This window comes from Athene noctua, chromosome 21 (assembly GCF_965140245.1).
Source record: "Athene noctua chromosome 21, bAthNoc1.hap1.1, whole genome shotgun sequence".
Lineage (NCBI taxonomy): Eukaryota > Metazoa > Chordata > Aves > Strigiformes > Strigidae > Athene > Athene noctua.
In genome coordinates, this window is record NC_134057.1 from 299,108 (window position 1) to 323,822 (window position 24,715).

The 24,715-nt window shown below is 43.7% G+C and overlaps 1 pseudogene; it reads left to right on the forward strand.

Annotated features, from left to right (window-relative positions):
• Window positions 1-21,334, forward strand: part of LOC141968913 (transmembrane protein 209-like) — a 62,254-nt pseudogene extending 40,920 nt beyond the window's left edge.
• Window positions 21,335-24,715: the final 3,381 nt, after the last annotated feature.

The following is a 24,715-nucleotide window of genomic DNA, read 5'->3' on the forward strand; positions in this document are numbered from 1 at the left end:
GGAGGATTCTCTTCTAACCTGCTCAGAGGTTAAAATCACTGCGTGGTTGCCGCACTGGGACACAACCTGGCATGTGAACAGTGAAAACTGTAATGCTGTCCGAGTTCACCTGCAGGAAGAAAGCCTGCCGGCCTTGGGGCGGCTCAGGGGACATCTGAGTTCAGCGGGAAGGAATTGCCACTTGTGGAAAGTGAACGGGCTTCCAGAAGATGGGTACAGCGAGTAAAAACTCTGCCTAACGTTGGTTAGATCCGAATCTGTTCCTGTAAAACGTGATTTACAGCAGGGGAGGCAAGAACAAGGGTTGGAAAGATCTTGCCTAGCTTGTGCCTCAGGTGAAATCAAAATAAGTTGATAACCCTTTCCTTTTCCTCCTAAAGTATCTGCTATTGTGCTTTTCTTTAACAAATATTTAAAAATAAAAAAAATCAAGCAAAAATGTTGCTTGAAAATTGGTGTGAAGTTATTTGTGTGTTATTTCCACAGAAATAGCCTCCAAAAGGAAGCCGTACGGCTTTCCGCCAGGGAATTGTATTTCCTTGTATTTGGTAATTGTAATGTTGTTAATTGAGGTGTTTTATTTTAATAACCTTGCTTAAAATACTTTGCTCTGTGTGTGTGTAACAATTCCAAATTTTATGCAATGGGCTATATTAAGTTTTGTCACATTTTGGCAAAATGGTGAGCATGGATTTCTTTTTTTCACATTCTAGTGTATTTTTTAAGTTTTTCCTATTGGTGAAGGTCAGGTGGTCAGCTTAATGCTAACTCAGCTTAATATGGCCAAGTGGATGAATCTTCTGGGTTTAACCCCCTGACAGGCTTCAGGAAGCTTCTGGAATATTTCCTGCTGCCCTCAAGATATGGTGGGCCACATTCCTCAGATTTCTAAAGTCATCTCTGTGTGGCATTGCAGGTGCAGAATAATTTGGGAGTAGTTGAACACTCTCCTGGAAATGATGTCTTCTCCATGCCCCTTCCTTACCTCCCGTGTGGTTAAATGCAGGCTGCGGGGTCCCACCTCTCGGGGGTCGAACGCTTTACGGTGACTGCAGGGTTGGAATAATTTTCTTGCTTTTCAGCCCGGAGAGCAATGGCAGTGAGTTTGCTGTGGGTGTTTCAGCTTTATTGAACTAAAGTGTGACTTAAGAGAGGAATTCAGTGGGAAAGGGGGCTGCTTGTCATCTCTGCTGCACGTGTGAGGCGGTGTGGAGTGAGGGTGGGTGAGAATGGCATTTCTGCTGATCTCTGCTGGCATCTGCTCTCAGTCCCTGCTGAACAGAGCACCTTGGCTTGGGGACTTTTCTCATGCATGTTAGGTGATGACTGCTGGGAGATCTGCTCTTTGTTCTTTCTTATCAAACTCGTTGTCAACAAAATACCTTTGAGTATTGGAGCATTTTTAAGAAAGAAAAGAATGTGGTAGAATTTTTGTAGCACTTTTTTTTTTTCTTCAAGCAATTGCAGTAGAAACCCTAAAAACATAGATCTAGAATATAAAAAATAATAAAGTGTGTAAAACATGGCAAAAATTGAAAGACAATGCATCGAAGAAGTGGTCATAGGGCTCAGAACTGGCCTTGTTTTGGTTCTGTTGTTCTGACTTACCGAAAATACTCTGAAAAAAATACTCAAAACAGTAAGTGGAAACATGCATCTACTGATTATCTTTAAAGATTCTGTAAAAGTGTAGGGAAATTTTATTACAGCTGTGCTCATAGACCAGGAAGAGGAAGATGTATCCTCAGGATATTTTCCTGCAGTTTTGGAGCGTTTTTGCCAGACTTCCAACAGTAATGTGATGAAAGCTGCCAGACATCTCTGTTTGAGAGAGCTCTGCCTTCTGTAATTCTCCTGCCATCCTCAGCGTGGGCCAAGGGCAGCTGGGGGGGCCCGAAGCTTTGGCAAGAGCATGTTTTGGTTTTGTTTTTTTTTCCCTTGCAACTTTCTCTGTCAAATGGCCCTCAAGAAAAATGGCCTTCACTTGTGCTTTAGACCCGGAGCCAGCACGGGATTCATCAAATGCATCTGTTCTCTAAGTGCAGTGAAAGGTGGGGAAGGAGGGAAGAAAACAGGGGAAAAACACGGAGTTTATTTTTTGTGGGTTTTGTGGGGTTTTTGTTTGTTTTGATGGTGGTGTGGATGTGTTTGTTTTGTGTTTTGTTTTTTTTTTTTTTAATAACTATTTCAGTTCTGTGATGTGATTTATTCTATGCCCAGGTAGCACCCATGCCCCCAGGAAAGGGTGAGGGGGGTGAGGCCCCTGGGTGGGAGAGGATATATAGATAACTTACCGCCAGTTGTCTTCTCTGAATGTTTGTGACAGCTCTACTCTGATGTCAGCCCTGGGAATGGCAGTTACGGGTTTATGAAATAGCTGTCTTCAGCTGGCACAAGGCCAGGCAGAATGGGAGATGGGGTTGTGAGGGGTGTGTGTGTATCTTCAGGTTTATTTATTGCAAATTTATCTGCCTGTTGCCTCTTATTTCCTGAAAGCGCCTGAGCTCTTGAAAATAAGGACAGGCCTGGGCTGCAGGACACAGGGAGCTGAAAGAAATCTCCTGTCTTGCCTTGGGATATACCTCAGTGCTCAGATTCTGTGTTCTTTTTTCCCATGTATATAAAAGCTCTTTTGCTGAATTGGTTTTCAGTGCAGAAGGAGAAAGTGTGTGGAGTTGTGTGTGTGTGCATGTGTAGACACACATCATTTTTTAAGTCTAGCTTCCTGTGTTGGCTATTCTTTTGTTTATAAAAACTGTTGAGGAAAGTTAAACTCCAAGCAAGTGCAGACATGGTATTAGCTTGTAAAAACTCACAGAGAGAACACAACTGCAGCCGCTGTTCCACAAAAGAAATTCTTGAGCTCTGTACCACGCTGCAAGGGTGACATGCACAAGGCAAGAAAAGGGAAGAGTGTTATTCATAACAGCAAATGGACCCGTTATGTATTAGAGGAAATTTCACTCGTTTTGTTTGCAAAGCCAAATTGTTTCAGTATCAACAATCCCACCTTAGCTAGTGCCTTCTGTTGTACAGGCGTTTGGGTTTTGATTTTCAGTAAGGCCCTGTTAATCCAGTTACATTATCCTTGATAACAACTAAAGCCCTAAGAATTTATATGCAGGTTTGTGTTTGTTTGCTTTTGTTTTAAATGTAAAACAATATTGTAATGGCCTTTTTGGCTCTTACGTTCTCTTTCTGTGCAGGATTGCTGACATGTAGTGACCTCTGGGAGTAGCTAAGTTTACTTACTTTCCTTAAAGTTTACTTACTGTCCTTCAGTATATCAAACTCTGTCTTGTGTGATGCCAGATGAAAAAATGTGCATCCAAAATCCATTCCATAAAACGCAAAATCTGAACGTCTGTCTAATGCAGCATGGAGTAAAGACTTTGGTTTCAGCAATAACTGGACTTTACAATTGGAAAGTGTTACAAAGTGGTGGTTTGTGTATTTGACCAAGATTCAGATATCTGTACAGAATACGGTGTAGACTATTTTTTGACTGTTCCCATGATATGGTAATGATGCAAATTGTATTTTGTCCTAAACAAGGAGCCTGATGTAATTGAAAGCCTTCTCAGACTCTCACTTTTCCTTGATCCTTCTTCTTTACTTGACTTCTTGTTAGTATTCTAAAAACCTCATCATTCTAAGATAGAAGGGGCTTCTTCTTAGGTCCCAGATTGGCTGTAGGATCAGAGATATTGTCCAGTTTAAATTGGAAAGGGTTATCTGGACTGGCATAATACCATTGCAGAGGTGTCTGCTGTTCCCTTTTTCCCCTGTTGCGGCTTTTGGGATGATGGCACTAGGGATGAGGATGTTGGATACAGAAAATGAGTGGTGTCGTAGAAGAAATGTAGCTGACTTTCACTCTGTAAGGGTCCCTGCTATAAAGTGGTGAGCAGAAATAATTATGTTAAATGTGAAGACTGAAAGGGAACACCTTCTATTTTGCTCATAATAGGACATGTATGGCAGTTTATAACCCCTCCACAATGTGTGAAAAAAATTAGTGAAATTTCATTATTTCATTAATTTCTGATGGTATTTATATCTTGAAATACGTGTTATTTTTTCCTGTGTTGCCAGCAGAATTGTCACTTGAAGTGCTAAACTTTGGCACTTTTACACTGCAAAATGTGCATATATATATATATATATAACAAAGAGTTTATGCAAATAATATTCAAAATGTTAATAAAATATGAACAGAATTCAACTTATTCAAACTGTATATGCACATGAACATTCACATATGCGTGTATCCATGGATGTGTCCACGTACGTGTGTGTTTAGGAAACGTCCTCTGAGCTATTGCAGACCTAGAAAGAGCAGTATATTGTAACTGGCTCCTGTTGTATGGCTGGGGATTTCTGCTGCTTGGACAGGAGGAGAAATGTTGACAGTTTATTTGTGCCCTTCCTCCAAGAGGCAAGGAAGGAAGAATGGCTGAATAAATGCCATTTTGTTATCTGAGTTAGAGGCAATGTGTTCTGTTAAAGCTTGTCACCACCTGGAAAGCCAAGGCTGCGTACGTTCACGGTTCAGTTATTAGGAATAATCTCTGTTATTATTTAGACACAGCCTTTGTCTTTCCAGTGGAAGTTACAATATGTGCTTTTTGCTCAGTTTTGTTTTACCTGTGTGATGAAGAATGTATTTAACATTAGAAACTGCCAAGCATAGAAAAGGACCCTTGAAAAAGCCCTGCCATGTGCAATGAAACAAATACAGGAAAAACTTACATGGGCTCAGTAAGGTATGGTTATATGTAGTTTTTTCTGTTACAAACAGACTGGCTTGACCATTTGGTTTTGCTAAAATAGTATTTAAAAACAGATGTGGATCCAAAATATTTCTGTGCATTTTTAAAAATAGATCTTTTTTGTCGCAGGACTCATCGCTGATATCATTATGGATAGCATTGTGAATATGACATTAATGTATGAGCAGGTTTGATGTCCCATGTATTTCTTAGTATGCCTTTATGTATTTTTATGTGATACGGATTTTTTTGAAAAGCCTTATAGAAAATGTCTGTTCTCTCACAAAAAGCAACAGAAGATAAGATTTTCTGTGTTACACTTACTACGCTATTATGTTTTTTTCTTTCCCCATCTCTAAATTTACTCTAATGCCTCAAAATGTAATTTTTCCTCCTCTTTCCTGGTGTGTTCTTGTTTAACAGCAGGAACTGGGACTGGGGTTCGGCCTGCTGGCTGCAGGCTGGGTTTGGAGGGTGCGGGTGCGGAGCTGAGCCAGGGAGGCCAAACAGAAACCCAACCCAGTGTGCATCCCTGTCCTGTGCAGTGATAACAAACTGTGACCTGGCCCTACAAAACCTGGGCTTGCCTCTGGACACAGGGTAAGGCAGGGCAGGTTGTGGCAGCAGGGGACCAAGCGATAGTTCCTCTAGTGGGTTTTACTGGACAGCAGTTTGGAAACGTCCTAGAATGAGGGAAGAAGGGAAAGGATGGAGCAAGGGTCCCTCTGGATTCTGTGAGGAGCCGTGGGCTTGGCAGTAGCGTGCCGAGTGTGCTGTCCCTGCGCTGAGCAGTGCCGTGGTGGCCCAGGGGACAGTTTTATCTGGGTGAGCAGGGTCTGCTTTCTGCAGAACATGCTCTGTGCCATCGCCTTTCAGCGTAAGCATTTCAAGCAAAGCAGAGTTCCCATTAAGAAAATGTTTGTAGAGGATAGTTCTTTGTAGCGATTGCTGCTTCCTTCTCTGTTTGTGGTTGATCTTGCCGACAGCTTCAGTCCACACCGAGAAGGCAGATTTGTTGAGAAACGACTGAGATCCTCTTCAGAAGGTGCTGCTGGAGGCTGTCGGCTGGTCATAGAACCAAAGGATGGAAATACAGAAGAGCTTAACAGCCTATGGAAGCAGAGAGCAAGCTCATCCTCTTCAAAAAATGAGCAGCGTGGTGAGTTTTATTTCCATATGCCCAAGTGTTTGTTTTTCTGTGATCGGTGTAACTGTAACGAGAAGCAGCACCTTTACAAGTAATGGATGATAATAAAGGGGGGAAAAAAACCAACGAGCTGTCTCAGGCTTCCAAAATATGATCCAGGCTCAGCTACAGATATGTAAAAGCATTTTTTTCAGGACACGATGTTGTGAAAAGGTTTGCATATTTTCTGTGAAGAGATTCTTGCCATGTTTTGCTGATTAGCCTGGGAGAGAAATACTGGGAGAGGGAGACCGCAGCAAAATGCGGTGTGACTGTTTCTGAGGTTGAATACAGTGAACTAGTGTGTGGCAACACTTGGTTGTTACTGTGTTAGTTGCTTCATGAACTCGTGTCTGGTCGGAGTGAGATGAGATTTAGATCAGAAATTGGATAGAGAGGAAGTTATGTGGAAGGAGGCTCGTGTGAAAGGTCTGAGTGATCCCTTTTGAAGCTGGTGACGAGTTTGAATGCTTTCACTCTGAGCAGCACAAGGTACGGAGGAGAGGAAAGGATCTCTTGGACCCTTGAGGGTCCCGAGGACTGGAACAGCTCAGACAGATCAGATAACTGCAGGAGAGTGCTTCTGAAACCTCTTCTAGGGAAGCAATAGTCGAAGGAACTGACTGACCGACAAGTTTGTGTGTTCCTGTAGCCAGTGAGGATAAACATCTCAAGGTGAGTGTAACTTTTACTTACGCATGTGCTCTCCAGTGAGTGAAGTAAAGGAAATACTAAGGTTGAACATCTGCAGCAATGGCACCTGCTCCTTAGCTTATGGGAATCACTAAAACAACTTTTATGGACATTATTAGATCAAAATACTTTATTCGTCATGCTGGCTGAAAAAAGGAGGATTCACTTTGTTCTCATACCTGAAAAGAGCTTTTCACACAAAGCAAGAAGCTCCAAGTCTCTTAACCCCTGCCTGGAGTTTCTAAACAGATGTGTAGATAAAGGGGCTTTTCTGTTTCAGGTTTACGTAACAGCTGTTACGTTACGATGAGGCAAGACCAAACACATCCCCGAGAGACTCAGATGTGAACACAAGTGCTCTTTTCAAAAGAGAGAAGTTTGTCAGTTTTTCGGATATGTGAAACTGATGGGTTCAAACTGATGTTAGATTTCCAGTTATGTGGGGTTTTGGTGGAGTTTTACAGGCTAATACCAAAACTCAACCACTCACACCATTGCTTAGACAACTTTTATGACTGTGCTGCCTTGGCTGCCCCTGAGTGTAAAATCTTCTTTCTCAGCCAAGAAGTCAAGGAAGGCTAAAATTGTCTTCCTTTGTGAGATTTGCCCATGCTAGCTCCTGGTTGGTCATTTAAAAACAGCTTCCCAGAGAAGGATCGAATTCAGTGTGAAATGCCCTATGGAACCTGTGGTGGGAAACCGGGGTTTGGAAGTTTCTCAAGAGGATGTGAAGTCTGTGTTTGTCTCGATAGATCTCACCCCTGAGTCTGAATGTGTCATGCCAATGTTCCTTTGTGGCTGGGCTCACAAATGCTGCTGTGGCTGGCGGGAGAGAACGACACCAGCACTGAGCACGTTCTCACTATGTGCGGCGGATGCACGGCAGGTTTTCCAGTGTACCAGTGTCCTGGAGCAGTGCTCGCTAAAAACGCTCACCCAAATGGAGTTCCTTGGTGTCTTTTACAGAAACGCTTGCCCGTACGCTCACTTTGCGTAACCTGGGCAGACTGGATTACCTACACTGCAATGACAGGACTATTCTCCTTTTAGCAGTATCAGATTGTGCAGATTTGTCAGTATTCACTGATTAATTTTATACTCCCTGAGAGGGCAGGAGGCAAATTAATTTTAGGAAGGAAGCCTTTCTGGTTTCTAGATTGTTGCTAACTTGTCAGATAAAGTAGTACACTAATGCAAAATTACTTCAAAAAAAGCTCCTTGATTTTTAAATATTTTTTTTTAATACATCCAGAGATACAGCATAGAAATAAAGAGGTAGAATTGCTAAATAGTAGAAGAAACCTTTGCACTATTAAAGCATTTTTCTCTGTTTCTGCAGGAAGTTCACATCTAAGTATCAGTGAATAATGTTTTTCAAAGCCAGAGAGATAACATCTAAAGATGCTGTTTCATGTGGGCATGCACAGTGATATGCAGATGCAGTTCCCGCCCTAAAAAGCCGGTTAACTGTGGCTCAAGCCTGTAAACCTGATTTGGGTTGTTAGACCCAAGCTGCTAGGCAGATCTCTGTGTTAATTTTAATACTAGGCTAGGCTGATGCCATAGGGCTTCCTTGTGTTCAGCCCTGTATTAAGGATGGGACTAGGAAGGGGACAACACAGCGACAACAGGGAGTCAGCAAGATGTGCATGGGGGTAGGTGGTGATTTGAGTCTCTCCGCGTTTTGTGTATGAAATCCACAGGGTTTTTTCCCGTTCCATTAGCAATACTGTCCACAAATTGACAAGTGCGTGCTCATGCTTCTTGGTATTACAGTCACAGACTGAGAACTTTTACGTCAAGATAACTGTGCATCCTTATGTGTGAAGGCAAAATAGATCCCAGTACATATGGATATCACCTTCTTAAGTTAAGAAAAAATGCTCAACAAAAGCTTTTTTAGTGAAAAGTGAGATATAACAAGTAGTAAAATAACCAAAACCAACACGACGCTTCCTTCCACACACGCCTTCCACACCCCCCCCCCCGCCTCCCCCAACCAGAAAGCAAAAGAATAAGCAGCATTCCCTGGAAGGGAAAGGAATTAAAAATGGAAGAAATGGAATGCTCAGAATAATACATACCTGAGCAGTAAAAAGGCCCCTTCAAAATACTTCTCAGGATCAATGTTTAGCACCACAGTAACGGCTTGTTACCAGGGAATGTTCCTAATGAAGAATAAACACTAGGTAAAGAATTGGAGTTACTAAATGGAGTATTATTAGAAACCTTAACCTAGCTTTCTTGTGTACCTATAAAAACGTTAGTCACTGCTCTGGGGCTGCGCGTATTGGTTGTGTTCACTTTGGAAAGGAAAAGAGCCCCGGCATGGAAGGGCTGGCGAGTTGCTGGGAGGGGGCCGCGGCTCCCTGGCAGGGCGGCGCTGCTCTTCAGTTCTGCTCCCGGCACCCGGGGAGGGGCAGGAGCTGTGGGTGCTGCTTTCTGGCATCATCCAGGCACCGTGTTAGGAGCTTTGTGGTGCAGGAGATACCCTTTCCTCACAAAGTGAAGAAGGTCCTCCAAGACCCTGTTTGCTTTCTTTTTCTTGTTGGCCAGCGGTGTGGGCGGCTTCTGCTGAGGGGCTGGCGGGAGTAAGGAGCCAGAGAACGGAGGGGGGGCGAGCTTTTCACAGGAGGTGGGAAGAAAGAAAAAAAAGATGAGCATCTGAGAAACTTCTTCCTCGTAAACAACTTGCTCAGCAGAATATTCTTGCATGATTGGCAGCGATAGAGAAAAGCTTGGGTAGGTGGATCTCCTGAATACTGAGAGTGTCTGTCGAACCTGCAGGGATGGTCGCCACCTGCCCCAAGAGTGGCATTAACTCCCTTGAGAGGGGTGGGAAGTTGTGATAGTGTGGACAAGAGCAATGCTACTCATAAATGAGATTTAGGGAAATAAAAAAGTCTTTCAGAGTAACTCTGCAAACATGCCGATTTCGTAGCACTGTAAATAATGAACTGGCACAGACCCTTGAGATGAACTGCTTAGGTGACTAATGATGTGTGGGTTCCATCGGGATGGTTTCCAAGCCATCATTCTTGCAGCGACCGATTTCTGCCACGAGGTGCCACCATTTCCCTAAAAATGGTGTCAGACTGTAGCACTACAGTTAGCACAGCAGGTGAAAACTGGAGTTGTGAGGACAGGTTTTTGGAACAGTTTGATGTTGATTAGCCTATGCAGTATAATAGACACTTTTCAAATGAACATGGTTGATGCAGATGCAGTTTAAAGAGATTTATATTGCTGTAGAAACTCTGGTCATTCAGACGTTCCAACTATGAAGTCATGAGTTACAACTTTAAAAGTTTAGACATGACATACAGTTATCTACGTCTCAGAAGATTGATAGTGGCTATGGCTGAGCTCTCTGCTCTCCAGCTAGGTGGCTCTTTTTTTCCGATGAATAAGAGAGGCAAAAAGAAAGAAGGAAAACACAAAGCGGCATGGTAAAAGACCTGAATGACCTGAAATATGCAGCCCTACAGGACCAATGAAAAGAATGTAAATGTGGGTAGATGAAATGTAGGAGAGAATTCGAATAACCCCATTGAAAAGATTAGGATCTCACCCAGATCACTGTAAGTTCTGTAAGAGGATCAGGAGATAGAACAGCAGGGAAAAAGGGTTGGTGTGTGAGAGGAGAAATTGAGGTGTGTGTGAGCGACAAATTTATCCATCACTTCTCCCAGTAGTGGCTAATATGGGAAGATGACTATCCGAAATACCACCTTTACCAGTAGTAGAGAGGAAATGTTTAAAAAAAAATAAAAGAAAAAATTGCTATTTTTTTTAAAAAAAAGCTGCTGATAGAGATTTTGAGATACTAACAAATTACAGTCATTAAAACCAGGTAGTTGTGAAGGATGATACAGATGGAAGCAGCTGTATGTTACTACAAGTTAATAAAAGGTTCCGAGGATTGTTGGAGCTCCTGGCCCACCCTGCCCAACCTCAGGGCGTGAGCTGCACTGTGCTGGGTGCACACGTGTGTTCTGACTCTGTCCAGAGCTAGGGCTGCACACATGCAGTAGAACGAGATGCCCACGTACATTTGGGTCTCTCAAATGTGTCTTTCTGTCCCTCTGCAGTTGTTTACCTGGAAAATAATTGCCTGTATTTGTGGCTGCTCCCTTGCGCACACCTGGCTGTCAGCACATGTGCCATATAACTAAAAGAAACCTTCTGTTTTTTCCTGTCTCGGTGAACATTACTACTGTCCTTTGTTCTGCAGGACTGCATTTCTCTGGGCACTCTCTCCAGCACAGGTCTTTCTTCAGTTTCTCATACTTGAATCTTCTCTAAATGTTGCCTGTTTTTAATCTCTTAAATTCGGCTACCAGTTTCCATCTTTGCAGGTAAGAATATTTATGTTTGCCCTCAGTGCTGCATCATCCTCTTCTTTTGCCTGGAGCAGGGCAGCCTTGCCTGCTTGTGTCAGTCCAATTAGAGCTGCACAAATGATTTTTCTGGGTTGTTGCTCTGGCTGTGCCGTTTCTTTCCTTGCTGCAGTTATCACAAAAGTTTCTTCATTTGCTTTCTCAATATTTTTTTTTTTGTCTTGCCTACAAGTAACAACCCAATACTCAACTAAGATAATTTTTCAAGATGCGTCCCGGTACTGTATTCCTGAGTGTTTTTGCTTATCCATCCCATGCTGACACTTGGGCAAAATCTCCTTTTACTCCTGCGTGTGCTATGCTTATTATGTGGGGATGCTCTGAGTATCTAACATCTCAGTAAGTATATGTCCCATATAAATTAATAAAAGCGTATGCAAAACACTGTTGGAATGGAGGGTAGTATTTTGTGGGCTACTGCGGGGTTCAATATCATGATGGGAGGGGTTGAATATGTCAGTTAAGCATTAAATTTGTAAAATTAGTAATTGACTAGTGTAGAGAGGGTTGTCTGAAACTGGGAAGACATAACAAAGGTAAATGTGTCTCTGGAGGGTGCAGAAAGGCAAAACACAGGTCGCTTTAATGGGAATGTGTTATGGCTCCTGCTTGGAATGTCTGTTTATGATAATCATCTGATAAGCAGCTGGTGTCTAAATTTTACTGAGGTGTCCTGGATATTCTGTGTGAGCAGCTCTGCCTGGGTGGTTTGGGGTGACTTTGCAGTTAATAGTGAGGTTTCTAGTGTATTTCAGAAATTGTCCTTGCAATGACGGAACAGTTACCCAAACCCCTGTATTCAAATCTACCCTCGTGTCTGGTATTGTACGTTATGAAGCAGTATCCAAACCTGCAGCTTGTGAAAGTGTGATCAGTGCTTCTCAAAGACAACTTTATTTTTGATGTTTCCTGAGTAATCTTATTATCAAGCACCAGTTCTAGCCTCGTTGCTACATGATGAAGGAAACAAGAGGATCCTGTGCCCCCGTGGGCTTCACTGAATGTGGATGAATAAAGGCTAAAATGGTTTTTTATGTTCCTCTTCTCTGTGCTGAGTAGTATGGTATTTTGCTGGTGTCTGATGAAGCACAGGTCATGGGTAAAACTGGTTTTACCTTTAGCTTCCCTTGATGGGGGGGTAGGAATTCACAAATAAATGCCATGGGGGTGAGTAAGCCCTGACGGTTGTTGCAGCCTGGTTTCAGCTTTGGAAGGGGGGTCGGTAAGTCGTGAGTGCTTCGGAGGTCGGTCAGGGGTACGTGGGCTTCCTGAGAATGTTTTGGCTTCTCAGAGACCCCCTGAAGAATTCTGTGCTTCGGGGTGTACAGCTTAGGTAGTTTTCTGTAGTATGTTGTAAGAAGGAAATCATACACCTCTCTTTGCCAAAGGAACAATTTGAGATGAACTCTGAAAGATGACCTCTCAGAAATGATCTGGTTTTGCCTTCTGTTTAAGGCTTATTTTAGGATTGTTCAATCTGACCTGAAGTGAGCAATGCCTGGCCACCTCCTCCTCACACGCCTGATTTCAAAATTCTTCCATGCAACCCTTACTCTAGGGAGCAGCTCTGAAATGAAAGTTTGTCACAGCACCTGCTTGCACCACTCCAGCAGCTTCTGCAAAAGACAACGCATCCATTACACCTGCTGAGGATAACATCGGTATTGCTGGGGCTTGGTGTTGGGTTTTGGTTTTTTTTTTGCCATTTCCATAATGTAACATTTTTAGGAAAGAGACTCTACTTGCAGTTAAGATTTAAAGGGAAGTGTGGTTGAAGTTGAAAATAGTCAGAATGGACTTCAGAGAACAAGCAACAAGTGGTCTGTTGCAGGATGGATGACATACCTGCTGATGGATCTCCAGGTGGAGAGTTATGCACAAACTGATATTACACGGAATCTATGGATATCCATACCATTTCCTTTTTGTCTGCCAGTTTGCTATTTAAAGGGCTGCGGAACCGTGCGTTAGCCTGTGAGAAGTTGATTGCCAGTGAAGGTTTCTCGGCTTCCAAGAGCATAGAGGTGAATGGGTAATTTGAGAGCTTCTTGAATCTTGCTCTATGAAAACTTTCTCTTTCACCACAAACAATGGTGAAATTGAGATTCTTTCAGATTTGCACAGAAAAAGAAAAGCTGATGTATTCCATTGCCAAGAAGGCCAATGGCATCCTGGCTTGTGTCAGCCCTGGCGTGGCCAGCAGGGACCGGGAAGGGATCTGAGCCCTGGGCTCGGCACTGGTGAGGCCGCCCCTCGATTTCTGGGTTCAGTTCTGGGCCCCTCACCCCAAAAAGGCCATTGAATGACTCGAGCGTGGCCAGAGAAGGGCAACGGAGCTGGGGCAGGGTCTGGAGCACAGGTCTGCTGGGGAGCGGCTGGGGGAACTGGGGGGGTTCAGTCTGGAGAAGAGGAGGCTGAGGGGAGACCTCCTGGCCCTCTGCAACTCCCTGCCAGGAGGGGGCAGAGAGGGGGGATGAGTCTCTGGAGCCAAGGCCCCAGCGCCAGGCCCCGAGGGAATGGCCTCAAGCTGCCCAGGGCAGGGTCAGGCTGGCTCTGAGGAAGGATTTCTGTGCAGAAGGGGCTGTTGGGCGTTGGAATGGGCTGCCCAGGGCAGGGGGGAGTCCCCATCCCTGGGGGGGTTGAGGAGTTGGGTCAACAGTGCTGAGGGATCTGGGGGAGTTGGGAAGGGTCAGTGTTGGGTTGATGGTTGGACTGGATGATCTTTAAGGTCTTTTCCAACCTAGACGATTCTGTGATTCCTGCAGGCAGTGTATTGCATACTGGGAAAAAGAGGTTGCAGTTAGTTACGATGAGTGGTATGTTGCTGAGGTCACTTAAGCTGCATTTCTTTTCCAGTGCTTTTCCACCCCCTCTGTTTTCAAGCCTTGCAGCTGGGCTGTCCCTGAGGACACTTGTCTGTCTGCGATGCAGCTGGGAGGCTGGGGCAGAGGGAGCGCTGTGCAGGTGGCAGGGAGCCAGCCTGGCACAGGCACACTGAGCTCTAGATGTCCCTAACTCGGCAGGAGGCTGTTGGGCTGCAGGTGGCTTTGAGACATCTGCCTGAAGGAGCACGTAGGGGAATAAATGGGCAGGTCCAAGCTGCAGGCAGACACGTTACCCAGAGCCTGCGCTGTGGCTGTGTCGTCACCGTGTTACTGTGGCTGCTCTGTCAGCTGGCACCTCTGCCACGCCAAACGCGCCGCGCCTTTGCTCAGAGGTTTGCACATCAGTGCTGTGGCCCTGGCAGGTCTGATTGTCAGTGCTGTGATGTGAAGGGTCAGTGCTGTTATCTGGAGGCTTGTTAGTAGGGAAGAATTTAATACCTGGCATGGAAGGGAGGGAGCACTGCAGGGGAACTAGGACAGGCAGGCTGAGTCCTTCCACCAGCACCCTGCTACCTCTGAGCACTTCGTTGGAGAGGCGAGGCTTGGGGACAGCTTTGAGCCAGCAGATGTTTCTGCGCTCGGCCAGAGGTGCAAGATCTCTTTGGGCGCACCTGCTTTTTCATCTTTCACTTGCTGCTTAGATATAGTTTAACACTTTGTCCTATCCTCAAACAGTATGGATATAGACAACTCCAGAGGAAGTGCCCTGTGGTCTCTAGCGCTCCATGCTTGTGAAATAATCTGTTCCTTTGGAGGGACGGAGAAATTATTTAACATCATTAATATTTAGGGTTAACATGATGTTGTGCTAGGGCAGTTCTCCAAACTACCCAAGTGACACAAGAGCTTAATCTCATTGAGATAGGCTTTGCGAAGTACACCGGTGCCTTCAAAATGTGATTTATTCATATTAATTAGTGTTCTTTTGGGGGTGGCAGAGGTAAATTGGTGCCCGTGAAGGGCAAAGTGCTGCTCTTCAGGTTTAGAGAGGCAGCAGAGCAACACATGAACATCACCACAAATACAAGCAGGGTGAGAGAACCCTCAAGAACACCGATGTCCAATTCTTTGTCCCTTGTCTTGCCCTTGAACTGGCGAGTGTATGGAGCAGGGAGCTGTGCCAGCGAGAGGTCCTCTGCACAGCTGCAGTGACACTCCGGTGGTTTCTGCTGCACTGGGGGTTGTGCAGGGCATGGGGAGAGGGATGCCTGCTGCTCAGCGGGGAGCACATGGGCATTTATACAGCAGAATCAGGATTTTGTACGAATCGAACGTTTTGTCTCGTACTTGATGGAGTGTGGGCCAGCGAAGCCCCAGAGTGCTGCAGCTCAGCGAGAAATGTGTCAGCAGCGCAGTCAGGAGGTGCACGGCGCCTTGAAAACCCCTCAGCAAAGAGGCTTTGGGAAATGGTTCTGTAGAGCTGGCAGTGGCTTGCACGCAGAACACCTGCGTGTTGGTTGTGGAAGGCTTCCGAGTGCTGCCTTTGAGCAGCCTCTGCCCCTCTGCTGCTCCATCACCTGCAGGGAGGGTGGATAACCCCGTGAGCTGGGACGCAGGTACAAACCCCTCTGCCAGGGCTGGGCACTCCTCCTGCTGTGGAGCTGGTTTGAATCTGTTCTTCCCCGGGGTAAGTCTGACTTCAGCAAAGTCACTCCTGATTCAAGGGAGTAAAATTGTGGCTAAGCCCTAAATAAAAGGGCCATGTGAGTTGTTAGTGGCTGAAATGCCATGTGCCATGTAGCGCTTGCTTGAAAAATGAGCAGTTTCCTATTGTCTTGCAGTCATTTGGGAATGGGCCACAGGATTGGACGGTCAGAAAGTAAATAAATAGCTGACATGTCTCTTGTTTATTGGCACTTGCCTTAGAAATAAGAAATGCTAATTTTTCTGTTGGGCAGCGTTTCCAGTTAGTTACTCCTGCTGCTTCTGACGTACACATTTCTGCTTTAGGGCTTCAGCTGCACGGTGTGGGTGTCCTCCTGCCACCCTGTGTTCAGGTGTCCTTGCGTTATGGTCTGACAGTCTCTGCCTGATTGGAAACCACCGACTGGCAAATAAAGAGACAGGAATACCTACATTTGTGTGTCCTTTGGTCTTATTCATGGATTATCTTAAAGGAAGAAGGAAGCAAGGAACATATTAAAACATAGCACAGCTTATCCTGTTTTGTCCTCTCGCTCTTTTCGCTGGGGCAATACAATATATTCAAGCAATACAAGTTCAGCCTGTAAGGTTTGCCAAATTCATTCCTGATGCTCAGTGGAGACTGAACTAATGCTCATTGATTAATGTGAAAAATGACAGACCGATGAGTTACTACATTACTGAAATTAAAATTTAGTCGGGCGCTGTTAGATGTTTGGTAGCACGCAGAAGCTATTCCAGATATAGTTTTAAGATGACTTTTGCAGGGAGGAAAGGGGCAGAAAATCAAGGCAAATGGCCCTGTGTAAAATGAACCTGGAGCCAAGTGACTGATTTCAAAGCCTCCTGTGAATTGGTGGCTGAGGAAGGCAGGAGAAGGGCCACCCCTTCTCATGGGAAGCTGTCTACATCCTCCAGTATCTCCTCTCCTAATGGCCCTTCTTTTCCAGCCTTTATGATATCCTGGTTTCTGCAGGGAGCTTTCCCTGCGGGACTTGCTACGTTACCTCGTGCTACAAGGATCTCTTCTTTGCAGTTGTCTGCTGCAGGGAGTTCAGTGAAGTATTTAGGATTGGTTACGCAGCAAACCCGACCCCTGCGTGTGCTGTGTACTGGGCAGTGAAGGCTGCTATCGCTGTGACGGCAATTAACGTTAACCTGAGCTTGCAAAGAGCCTGAACTGACACCTCTGAGACACAAGCAGTTCTTTAATTTCATTGGGTGCGAATTCAAATGCCAGTGGTGATACTTTGCAGGCCAGAGCTTGTAACTTACTGCTTCTTGAAGGTGAGTAAGAGCAGAGGAACCATCGTACAGTGACAGGTGTTTTCCCTGAAACTGGGAGAGGAGTTGTAGGAAGGATGAAGTTGTATTTTCATGAAAACCTGTGGACTGAATCTGGTGGGTCTAAACCCAGTCTTCAAAGCACGGAAGCGATGCAACCCCTCTCTCACCCAGGCATGTTTATTTAGAAACCTGGTTTGAAACCGTCTCAGGGTTCACAGCTGCAAAGTAAAAGGAGGCTGTAAAGTGGTTCCAGCTGTACCCGCAGACTGTAAGCAGGTGCCCAGCAGAGCTGGCAGTGCAGGGCAGTGCTGCAGTGGAGACCTGCAGCCTCTGTCTCCTCCCGAGGGAGTGTGATTCTGTTTGCAAAAGCTCACAGGACTGTGGGTTCACAGCAGCCTGAACAGGGAGCTCCTGCCTGGCACCCCCCTTCCCTTGGCTTTCCCCCCGTTTGGCCTGAGGCTGCGCTCAGCTTGGTGCAAGGTCCTATTCTGTTTGGAGATGGGTGACTTAGGCAATTGTAAACCAATTTTGAATTACTATATAGAAGCTTAAGGCAGAATACAGTTTAACTTTATTGGTATAAGACAATGCTTGTGAAAAGTCAAAATCCTAGAGTACGTATAAATGAGTGCCGTAATGATCCCTTTTGTCTTTGGAGAATTCAGTTTAAATCGGGATTTGACAAATAGACTGTGTGTGTCTGACAAGATTTGACATCATTAGAGGAGTACATGGTTCAGCTGTGATCATAATTGTCATCCATAATCAAGAAAAGAGTTACTTCAGTGATCAGTTGGCAGAGATTTTTGTGAGAGTCCAGTTACCTTGTTTTCCATATGGACGAATGTCTAATTGTCCATGGAATAAAGGTGACCATAAATCTTTACCATCAACACATGTATGTGTGCTAACAAGTTGACTGGTTGAAAGTCATGGACCTTGAGTGTAGGTGCTTTCTATTTAAACCTTAAAGACTATTCTCAAAAGAGTAGAATAGTTTCTGCATCAAGAAAACCAGTACTTCAGCACTGATGCGGTTGGAGCTTTATGGTCTGCCTTCAGAATACCGTGTGGTATAGTAACTTGGGGGAGATGGTTTTCTGTTACTATAAGGTGCATGAAAGTTCTGTGAGCTGCTTGGTTTTTATTACCATAGCATAGCTTGTAAATCATGCTGTTAGCAAGGGCTGACGTTGCAGGGCATGCTAGTTGTCTCGGCATTGTTCCAAATTTGTGAAAAGTTTTCAGCCGGTGCCGCGGGGCACAACTGCTGCGATGTGCATAGAGGCCTTAACTGGCTAACAGATGTGCTTCAGGGTCGTTCTCAGGAACTAAACATGTTTTGTACTCTGGTGGTATTCTCACCTTGGGAAACAGGTAACGGCAGCGTTCAGTGAGTCACCGTGCCCAGCTCTGCCTTTCCTTCAGGGGATTTGAGGAGGATGGAGGCTTTGCTTTCCCGTCTCGCCTGCTGTTCGTAGGCCAGCGGGCAGGAGGGCTTCCAGGCCACTTTCTCAGGTGATGGCACCCAAAACATTAAAACTTCACCGTGACCTGGCAGTTTCAGTTCAGTCTGGGGGATTTTCTCAGCGAACCCTGGCTGGGTAAGGTGTGTTGCAGTAGGTGTGGCTGGGTGTTACTGTCTGCTGTCCAACAGTGTATCTGCGTGTAAAACCTCTCCTGTTCTTACTTCCTGGATAAACACACAGGGTCACATTTTGGTGTTAATTTGTCAGTCAAGTGCAATAATTCTGAGTTTTTTTAAGCGTTAACACTGTTCTGAATTGGTTTGTTATTTTCTATGCTTTAAACACCAACACGGGATAATTTATAAAATTCTTTCATCTCTTCTATTTCTCCTGTTCTCTTCCTGCGGTGGCCTTCTGCCCTCGCTTCGCTTGGCACAGGCCGTGCTCTAGAGGGCTTCTGTACCCGCACGGCAGAACTGGCAGGTTTCTCTGTGCTCCTCCATATATCCTGGCAGTATATAGTGTGCCTTTCAACGGTAAAATTACAAATTTTTATTCAGAATAAATTCTCTTTTCCACTCTAATATATACTTAAGTACCACAAATTCAGCACCTCTTGCTGTGTGGAGAGGAATAAGGACACACGAGTGCTGCCCTACTCGGGCATGGCCACGGAAGATAGAGTCTAGTCCAGTTACAGGGACCTGAGTGAACTCAGGTTTAGGCCCCTAATTTATCTTTGAGACTGGCTTTTAGTTTCTGAAGTTGGTGATCCAGAGGCTACATGTGAGTGTGTGCCTAATGATGCAGAAAGCATCCAGTAGGACTTAAAAGGCAGAATGCTCCATTTTTAAAAATAGTATAATTTTCTCAGCATCACACATTAGGAACTTGTGTTCCAGTCTGTCTTCAGGCATTTTGTAAAATCTTCTTGTAACACAAGTAAAGGAATCTGCTTTGACTACAACCTATATTGAAAAATTTAGTAAGACCAGGCACATTTCCCAAAGAACTTTATGGCTTCATGAGGAAAGGCCCATCAGCTCAGTGATACAGGTTATTAAAATGTTGATAACTTAAATGCAGTATTACACCTGTATACTTCTTGTGAACATTTGTGTTAATTAAATCTGATCTCTCAAAATGTTCATGAATGCAGGAGGTTCATTTCAAGAGCATGTGAGTATTCATTAGTATTTTTGCATTATTTTTGTAGCTCTTCTTTGGTACACAGTTCAAACAACAGGATCTGTACTTGGAAGACACTAATGAGGGTACTTTGAAGCTGATGGATAAATTACATGCTTTTTTACATGCTGAAGTATAATAGTTTCAGAATAACACTAGACATTCTGATGATATTTGTAACAGATCTCTAATTTAACAGGTTAGGTTTTTTAGCCGTGGCAGAACACTAAGAAACTGGCCTTCTTGTTTTGTGGCTTGGTGAAGTTTGTTCCAAATATACTTTTTGCTTACAGAAATGTCTGCTACAGATAGTGTCAAAGTGTCAGAGAAATGTGAGAAATTTTCTGATATCTAGAAAAAACTAAATGACTTTGACAGGGAAGCCTGTCCTGCCAACATGATCCTAGCTATAGTAGTCATCAGTTCAGTTCACTTTGTTCAGCTCTTACTTTAGGCTTGATGAGCTATCAATTCTATACCTTGTCCTCCCTGGAACAAACCCCTAGACAAGGATGTTCTAGCCAAGGCACTTTTAACAATTCCATAGGGGACAAAATGCTGAAGGTACTGTTTGGTAGCTCAGTGATTCTGTAAACAGCAAGTGAAACAGGTATACAGAAGTGATATTTCCTTTTTTTAAATTGGTTTTGTTTTTCCCTTGAGTAGCCTGTTTTTTCACAAGTCCCATAAAAGCCAGTGGAAATTGCAGGTGCATGTACTTGCAGTTTGGGGTGGTTGGTTTTTGCTTTTACTTTTTCCACAGAAGTAGATTTTAATTCTGTTCTCCCTTATTTCTGAATTATTTTCCCCACATGTACTTCCTTGAAATCCAAGAGGCTCAGAGTCTTCTGTTGTCTGGGTTCAATGACAGTACAGTATCTCTTGGTCAGCGACCTTTCTAACTTTTTAGTTCCATACCTTTGTCTGTTAGTAAGAGGTTATTTAGAATTTATTTTCCTTTTGTACGGATTTACCATTACTTACATTCTGCAACTCCCCCTTCAGCCATGGAGTCTTTCAGTATTAGTCTTTAATAAAAGAAACTGAAAGCTAAAATTCAGCTAGTGATTGTGAACATGTAAACTCTGATTGGAATTTTTGGTTCTTCTGTAGGTTTGTGAAATCTTGGATCAAATTGCTAAACTTTAGTCAGAGGGTGCTATGCAAGTGGAGCACAAACTAAAGCACTTTGAATTCAGACGATCTTTCTTAGTCTCAATGCCTCACCTGTAAAATAAAGTGAATATTTCTAAACTTTGTAATCAGTTTAGACTTTATGGCTTTTAAGCAGGAATTCTTCTAGGAATTTATACTAAATTTATTGTGTCCTCTAAAACCAATTCAAGAATTTTTGATTTGCTGTTTTTCCTTTTTTTAATTTTTTTTTTTTTAATGATTATGAATGTAAATCTGCTGACAGGACTTTTAAATGAATTTTTTATTCATATTGTAAAATGTAGGTCCTGATTGTTTATCAAGCGTTCAGTACATATCCATAAACCACAGGCTAGAACTAAAATACTGTATTAGTGTCACTCCTTTTTTTTTACCTTTTGTAAATTCGCAGGGCATTGTGAAGAGAGGTGAAGTTGTGTTTGAGGCTGCCAGAAGCTGCAGAGTCCCAATCCTGATGGTGCCATCTGGAGGTGACCAGAAGAGGATAGCGTGGATTGTTGCCGATTCCCTCCCCAACTTGCCTAACCTGGGCCTTACTGACAAGGAGCTGGCAACCAGCGGAGCTGGAAATCCCAAGGTAGAACAGACGATGGGGGACTCTACTAAAGCCTTAACCGGCTTGTCGCTGCCATGACAATTTACTACGATTTAGGAAGCAACTTCCCGGTTTAGGAGCATGAAGTCTCCATGTCAGTACCAGGGTTAATATAACACATTTCAAAAGGACTCAACTTGCCTGTACAGTACAGAGTAGAGATAACATGCGGTCACAGAGTAATTGCGTCTCATTTCTGAAGCTATCTGGAGCAAAGACAACAAGTCCTTTTAAGGGATTTGAGACATACACTCAAGGGAACTGTCTTTCATCCTATAGAAAACTCCAATTGCTTCTTTTATTGTTATGGGTAGTCTGTGATGTTGAAAGAACTACATAGCTGGTACCCAAAGACTGTCCCAGGCCTGTTTCAGATGATGTAGTTCAGACTGTGGTGGGAGAAAGGACTGAACTGCTGGCAATTTTTTTAGATACTGCATTTTATTTATTGCTTTTTTAATTGAGTTATTGTTAGAAAATGGGTTCTGTGCAGGCTTCAGCTGTCAGTGTAATACTCAGGTTAAGTGCAGTACTCTAAACAAGAGTTCAGATGGTAGGCTTTTTAAGCAATAGTCTATTAGAATGAAAGTTCCTTAATTTATATTTTATCCCTGTTGTTGATAGTGACTTAAATCCTGCTTATAAACACCTTGAGAAATAAAATATGAACTGCCTTTGGGTCCATGTGCAAATGAGCCATAAGGGCTTAGCATTAACGGTCTAGTTTTTGCCTCTCTGAAAATGAGGCCTGCATGTAAAAGGCAATAGTTACTATGCATCGTAAATCCCAAAGTAAAGAAACTACAATAAAACAAAACCTAATTTTAGAGTTCTGCGAATTCCTGACGAAAACATTATCTAGAACTATAGGATATCTTTTATTATTGCCAGCTTGTCACCTATAAAACAGTGCAGAGTAAATTTTGATCTTCTTTTTTTCCCCAGCTAGCGACACAGTTATTTTCAGTGCTGGCTGCGTATGGTTTTTGTGGACTGTGAAGTGACACTTGGGAATTTCTTGTACTTTTACAAATTGTACTGTATAATTGTGTCCTGCGTGCAGCGTAGCCACTTTGGGGAGAACACTCTCTGACAAATCCAGAAGTGGTGAAGTGAGTAATTTTGGATCTAGACTTTGCTCACAGTGTGCTGCCGGGAGCTGAAGGAGCTTGCCGAGTTCAGGAAGCTTCCGGGTCTAGGATCTCGGTGCTGCGTGCTATGCCAGTTTTTGAATAATTGAAAACATTCTTTCAAGGAAACTGCAATCCCTTGGTGAAGAAGAAAGTTCACTTGCTGTCTTTGCCCAGTGGAAGATGATCTTCCTTACCCCCCCTGGCTGATTCTGAAATGCAGAGCATATCAGAAGCAAAAATAAAGGGCATGATCCCTAGTGATGCTGTGCCCTGAACTTGCCTTGAATTTAGCATGGGTTGTGTGTTCCACAGCCATTCTAGAGGCAAGCTTGCGAATTGTTCAGTATGTGTCAGCCTTTAGCTTAGAGTTTAAATCGGTGTGATTTTCAGGTTTCTAGTCTCTCCTAGATCCCGACCGTTTTGGTAATCCCTTGGATTTCCCATCCACTGCTCATCTGATTTTTCCTTCTTTATCTTATCCTTTATGCAGGCCACTTTGCACAGCCAGTGACTTTTTACCAAAGATCAGTAGAATTAATTCCTTCTTAAAAGAGACGATGTTTTGGTAAGCTGTATGAAGGATATTTCCTATTACTAGGCCTGATTCTCTCCTAGGCTTACCCTGGCAGTGGGAACAGGTTTGTTTTGCGCAGTGCCTCAGTGCAGGCGTGGTACCGACCTGTAGATGATCCTCAGAACAAAGCGAATAACTCCTGCCCTACTTTCCTACAGCCCTTTGAATGTGCAAAAAATGTTGTGTTCTGCGCATAGTACAGACTTCCTGAAACTAAATTCAGAATATTGTGGTAAGACAAAAATGCTGTTTTGCTAGAAAAGATTGAATAAGGCCCAGGAAATGATTGGGGTGGGGCTGTCGTTCTGATTTACCAGCCTGGTGCAGTTCTGACCTTCTTCCCAACAGCTTACCTGAGATGAAACTTCTGGTTGTAGATGAATTAAGTACAAAAATTGTGAAAAGACTGCCAGTAATGTTTGGCACATCTTGTGTTACCAGTCCTGCAGTATTCTGTTTTTCCAGTGCAGTGGTCTATGGAGCCATGGCAGACTGGTGTAAATCATTTCTTCCTCCCTCAGTAACAGCATGGGTAATCAGTTAAACAGTTGGTTGTCAGATATAAGGCTAGTTACGTATTTCACTAACAAGATCCAAACTCTTGTTTTGCAGTTGAGAGTAGACCGTCCTTTGAGCTTGACTGGAACTGGTTATCTTTATTCTGGAAATGCAGGTTTGATTTGTGGTTTTAAAAAAAATTCAAGGCCAACCTAAAATAATGCATCTTGGCTTTATAGTGTCTTAAGTTTAGTCCTTAGTAGGGTTATAACAGATGGCAGTGCTTTGCAAGAGCACAGAGATGTCTCCTTCCTTTCACTTTTGACACCTAAGGAAGATTGTAATTAATCCTGTTAGCCAAAAGCTTGTCATTTGTTCAGTGTTATTTTTGCCCTTGTATTTGCAGAAGGCGGCCAAACAGGCTTAGGGTCTGTTTAGGTCTATAGCAGCGATGAAAGAAGGAAACTGAAAATTTCCTAAACAAAAAGCTGCCGCCCTCTCTCTCCTTTCCTTGCATTGGAGCCACAACCAGCAAGAGCCTCTTTGGGTTTTTTTGTACGAATCAAGTGGAATCTTTCCTGGTGTATGTAAGTATCAGCATATCTATTTGCTTCTTCCATATATTGTGTGCTGGCTTCTGTCTCTTCATTCTTTGCTACTCTTTCCTGTGACAGCCATCCACCAAAGTGTCAGCAGGAGCATTCTGCTTTTTTGTGGTGGTGACCAGCAGTTTTTCTGTGTGGACACTGTTTTCCAGCTGTAGCACAGCTTCCTGCTGACTGATTTTTACTTTATAGAGGCCTTCAGCTCCTTAAAAATTCTCAGCGTAAGGGTTTAGTGGAATTTGGGCTTACTCGTTTTGGTCTGTGGCTGCATTAGAGTTTGGCTTATGAGGTTTTCAGAAGTGGATGTGTCAAGACAGGCTCTGCACGTGCACCCGAGGATCTGGGTAAGTGGCAGGTGTACACAGCCACTTCTGTTGACAATTGTTTGTGTTTTATGACAAGCAGCTCAATAGGGTCCCCGATCAGAAAGAGAGGTTTGATTTCAGCCTGAGCAATTCATAAGAGCTTGTTCAAGAATGGAAACAGAATCAGATTTGGATTCCTTTAAAAGTCAAAGCAAGCTGACAAACACCCAAAGTAGATGGGGGTGTTTTGTGGGACCTCCACTAGCATGGACCACCAAAACTAACGTTTCTGATGGTTCTTAAGC